Raw genomic sequence first — 5,526 nt, 5'->3', positions numbered from 1 at the left:
TGGTAAATTGTAAAAGTATTATACTGACTGCTAAATTTAATAGAAACTCCTGGTAGAAAATGAAATGGCCTCTCACAGAATCATAGAATATTGTAGTGCAGTAACAGCCCATTCAATGCATCGTCTATGTCAGTGCTTTTCTCCATATGAGCCAAGTAGTCTAATCCCTCTCTCCTGCTCCCTCCCAATGCCCTTTAATATTCCTCTTTTTCAAGCAACGAATTGCCCCTTAAATGTACTTATGGACTCTGCTTCAACACTGATTTATTACAGAAAATTCAAATTCTAACCATTTTAGATGTCAGCCTTGGCTCAGTGGTAGCACGCCCGTCTCTGAGTCAGTAAGTTGTGGGTTCATAGTCCCACTTCAGGAACTTGAGCACATAATCTAGGCTGACACTTCAGTGCAGTACTGAGCAAAAATTTCCTCCAACTAAATATTGGGAAGACCGAAGGCATTGTCTTTGGTCCTTGCTGCAAACTGCAATCCCTGGCCACCAACTCCATCTCTCTGCCTGGCCACTGTCTGAGGCTGAACCAAACTGTTCACAACTTTGGCATCCTATTTGACCCTGAGATGAGCTTCTGACCACATATTCACTCCATTACCAAGACCGCCTATTTCCACCTCCATAACATCGCCCATCTCTGCCCCTGCCTTAACTCATCTGCTGCAGAAACCCTCATCCATGCCTTTGTTACCTCCAGACTGGACTATTCCAATGTTTCTTGGTTGGTCTCCCATCTTCCACCCTCCATAAACTTGAGCTCATCCAAAACACTGCTGCCCATATCCTAACTCGCACCAAGTCCCATTCATCCATCACCCCTGTGCTCGCTGACCTTCATTGACTCCCAGTCCGGGAATGCCTCGATTTTAAAATTCTCATCCTTGTTTTCAAATTCCTCCATGGCCTCACTCCTCTCTATCTCTGTAACCTCCTTCAGCCCTACAACCCTCTGAGATCTCTGCGCTCCTCCAATTCTTGCCTCTTGCGCATCCCCGATTTTAATCGCGGCCGTGCCTTCAGCTGCCTAGGGCCTAAGCTCTGGAATTCCCTCCCTAAACCTCTCCACCTCTCTACCTCTCTTATCTCCTTTAATTCGCTCCTTAAAAACTACCTCTTTGATCAAGCTTTTGGTCATCGTCCTAATATTTCCTTATGTGGCTCTATGTGAAATTTTGTTTGCGAACGCTCCTGTGAAGTTTTACTTGGGACGTTTTACTATGTTAAAGGCGCTATATAAATGCAAGTTGTTGTTGTTGGCACTATCGAAAGAAGAGCAGGGTGTTCTCCTTGTGTCCTAGTCAACATTCCCCCCTCAACCAACAACACCGAAACAGATTAACTGCTCATTCATCTCATTTGCTGTTTACAGGACTTTGATTTGCACAAATTGGCTGCTGCGTTTGCCTATACAACAACAGTGACTGCAGTTGAAAAGTAATTCATTGGCTGTGAAGCACTTTGAGGCATCCCGAGGGCCTGGTAAGACATATAGGGGTAGAATTTCCAATGGGGGTTCTCCAATCTCCCACTGTAACCTCAGCAGAAGTTTGGTGGAAATCCTGGAGAAACAGCATTATTCTATCCCGTGGATTATAAAAGTGCAAGTTTTGTTTTTGTCTTGTTTAAATATGAGTGGTAATGTAATCAAAGTTGAAGTATACTTTTGTCGTTTTAGCCCCTTTCTTCACTGCACTCCTCCTTGAATCTGCATAGCTGGTAGAAGTTTCTTCTCCGAGTCCACATTCCACAGACAGGACCCACGGCACCAGACCCAACAGTGAGCTTGAGTGATATCAAAGAATTTTGCACTGGCGCCAACACATATAGGGGGTGAAATTGGGCGGGGACGCAAAACGATGAAGTCAATGGAAGGGAATATCGGATGGGACGCATATCAGATGCAATACCGCCCGTTTTGCATCCCTGCCCAATTTGCATTTCACCCCCATCGACCGCTGCCTAAACCTGATGAGGACAATCATTCCCACTTGTATCTGATCAGAAACATCCTGACTTTCTGTTCATTGCAATAGCTGCAGTGTCCCTATAACACCATGATACATTCTGCCGTCACGTCTGTCAAAATACAGAAGCGGCAAAACTCTTAGTTAAGGTAGAATTTTATTGGTTCGATATCAGACACTTGTCTTAAAGATCTCTGGTTGCACATATACTAAGACAAACTAGCAAATAGCCTACATTCACTTATCAAATGGATCACAAAGCACGTGTCAGAATGCTGACTGTATAGCCAGGCCTCTCGCTAGACACTGGAGATCCTAGTAAGATTGTCAGCCCGAGTTACGTCAGTTTTCTAGCATTATGCAGGCAGACGGAGCTGAAAATTAGGTGTGGACCCATATGGACTGGTCCCCACCCATTTCTGTACAAGTACCAATATTCCAGCGTTCCTTCCACTGGATGCTGGAAGCATCTGCCCAAATATGGGTGGCGATATTCAAATAATGGAGTGAAGTCATATGTTTCCACAGCTACTGCCCTAGCAACACTAGATGCTAATCACACCAGCATTTTACTGGTGTCCAGTGTAGTTAGGGCTGGGGGAGGTTCTTTAAGATTTAAATGACCCACTCCAGTCAGTGCAGTCGATTTGAGCAGCAATCACACACCTTCTCCCATCAGCAGAATTTGCCAAGATGTGAAGAGGCCCAGTTGTCTGCCTGGTCGGCAGCCAGAGTCCTACAGTATCAGCAATATTCAGCACCTCCCAACCCCCATGGCATGTTCCCTGGCATAGGTGGAAATTCAGCAGGATTAACGGCAGGACAGATTGGCGGGTAGGAGTCCTGCCCTGCCATACTTCTGGTGGCATTGCTGCTACACACAGCGGTATCCTAAGATCATGCAGCTTGGGACATCCAATACAAGCCATTCTGCCCTTCCAGGCTATTTACCAAAAGATAGAGGTGTCTGAAAGTGTTTGATTAGAAACTCACTCTTCGTTGTCCTGATGTCTCGGGTAGTGGACAGGGTATCAAATACATTCTTATCATTGTTTAGTATAGGCAAGGACACAACCATCTCCAAGAGAAAGCTATCAATTTACTATTCTCAACTACGCTTTCCTGACTAGATTGTGTATTGATACCAGATCGATATCTTTTGGCGAGTTGTGCCCAAGTGATTTATGTTACTGCATGGGACTCGCACATCTTTTCCCTGACTCCTTCGGTTTGGGTTCCTGAATTCACCCATGGTCAATAACTGGTCACTATCTCGTTGCTGTTTGTGGGACCTTGCAGTGCACAAATTGGCTGCTGCATTTCCTACACTACAACAGTGACTACACTTCAAAAGTACTCAATTGCCTGTAAAGTGTTTTGGACGTCCTGAGGTCATGAAAGAACATAAGAAATAGGAGCAGGAGTAGGCTATACAGCCCCTCGAGCCTGCTCCCCTATTCAATAAGATCATGGCTGATCTTCGACCTCAACTCCACTTTCCTGCCCGATCCCCATATCCCTTGATTCCCTTAGTGTCCAAATATCCATCGATCTCAGTCTTGAATATATTCAACGATTGAGCATCCACAGCCCTCTGGGGTAGAGAATTCCACAGATTCACAACCCTCTGAGTGAAGAAATTTTTACTCATCTCGGCCCTAAATGGCCGACACCTTATCTTGAGACTATGACCCCTTGTTCTAGACTCTCCAGCCAGGGGAAACAGCCTCTGGCACTATATAAATGCAAGTCTTTCCTTTCTTTTATCTGTCGTGGACTCATCTGTCCATAATAGCATTGTTAGGAGTGACCACCACACATTCCTTGTGAAAACACAGTCTTGTCTTCACAATGAGGACTTGCTCCATTGTGTATTGTAGAATTACCATTGTGCTAGCTGGGACAGACTAAAGACAGATCTAAGAGCCTAAAACTGGGCATCCATAAGGTGCTCTGGGTTATCAATAGCAGCAGAATTGTATACCACCACCATCCGTAACCTCATGGGTCAACACATCACTCATTGCTCCATAACCATCAAGCCGAGAGAGCAACCTTGGTCCACTGGGGAGTATAGAAGGACATGCCAGGAGCAGTACCAGACATACCGTACAATGAGACAGCAACCTAGGGAATCTACAACTCAGGGATACCTGCAGAAACACCAAAAGCAGCAGACTATAGACAGAGCCAAGCAGTCCCACAATCAACAGATCAAGGCAAAGCTCTACCAAATCCAGTGAAGAATGGTGATGGGCAATCAGGAAAATAATGGTAGGAGGAGCCTGCTTGAACATCCTCATCCTCAAAAATGCAGAGCCCAGCATTTGAGCGCAGGGGACAAGACTAAAGTGTTTGCAAGCGTCTTCAGCCAAAAGTACCAAATGAACAATCCCACTTGGTCTCCTCCCAAGGTCTCCACCTTGCCAGTGTTAAAACAATTTGCTTCACTTCACATGACATTAAGAAGCGGCTGAGTGCACTGGACAAAGCAAAGGTTCTGGGCCCTGACAACATCCTGACTGTAGTGCTGATGACCTGCACACAAGAACTGTCTGTTTTCCCCCTCCCAAGCCAAGCTATTCCAGTGCCGCTACCCTACAATGTGGAAAATTGGTATACAGTATATCTTATCCATACTACTGTATTCTTTGCCTGATTAAGTGCTCATAATGGGCTAATTAGGTGAAGCTAAGTTGTATTACTGCTGGATGCTATGTATACTTAATATTTGTTTTGCGCTGGTCTGGCAGTACTGATATTGATTAAATACATTCTGCCAAGTAGCTATTGACCATTGTTGGAGTTTTATGGTATATTTTTCCTGTCTTTCTTTTCTGAGGCAGGAGTTCAATAATGTAATTTCAAGTGGAGTTTCATTTTCTCCACTTTCCATCCAATGATTGTAGCTCCCCGTTGAATTTGACAGGCTCTTGGAGAAGTACAAGAACTAGCCAAAATGAATCCATCAGTACAAGTACCAACACAGCAGCAACCACAACCAAAACTAGTGCCAGAACCAGCATAAAGGTAAGTGCAAGCAAAGTAGACCTCATCACCACCACAACATGGGCACTCACCATTGCCAGTGGCGGCAACATAGAACGGCCATTCTTTCAACATTGAAAGGAGTCTATGGATAAAGTGTAACACAACTTCATGCTGTTTCCTTCTTGTACCAACAGAATGTATAAGTAGGCATTTAAGGCCTGAAATTGTGATGCTCCAGGTCACTGCAGGCTGCAATTTGCGTCGGGGAAGAAATGGACCAAAAACAGCCTCTTGTGAATGAGGAGAACCCTCCGAACGGCAGCAGAACATAAATTCTGGCCTCTTCTGCATCCCTGATTTTAATCGCCCCACCATTGGCGGCCGTGCCTTCAGCAGCCTCGGTCCTAAGCTTTGGAATTCCCTCCCTACCTCTCTGCCTCTGGAATTCCCTCTCTGCCTCTCTCTCCTCCTTTAAGATGCTCCTTAAAACCTACTTCTTCACCTGTCCTAGTATCTCTTTATGTGGCTTGGTGTCAAATTTTGTCTGATTACGCTCCTGT

The 5,526-nt window shown here is 45.1% G+C and overlaps 1 long non-coding RNA gene across 1 annotated transcript; it reads left to right on the top strand.

Moving 5' to 3' along the window:
- Positions 1-454: 454 nt before the first annotated feature.
- Positions 455-4,761, top strand: LOC137333177 (uncharacterized). Its single transcript, XR_010965811.1, has 2 exons — positions 455-1,490; positions 1,687-4,761. It is a non-coding gene; the product is annotated as an uncharacterized lncRNA (long non-coding RNA).
- The last annotated feature ends 765 nt before the right edge of the window (positions 4,762-5,526 follow it).

This window comes from Heptranchias perlo, chromosome 2 (genome assembly GCF_035084215.1).
Source record: "Heptranchias perlo isolate sHepPer1 chromosome 2, sHepPer1.hap1, whole genome shotgun sequence".
Lineage (NCBI taxonomy): Eukaryota > Metazoa > Chordata > Chondrichthyes > Hexanchiformes > Hexanchidae > Heptranchias > Heptranchias perlo.
Note: the sequence above shows the minus strand (reverse complement) of the source record. Positions and strands in the feature narration are given on the sequence as shown.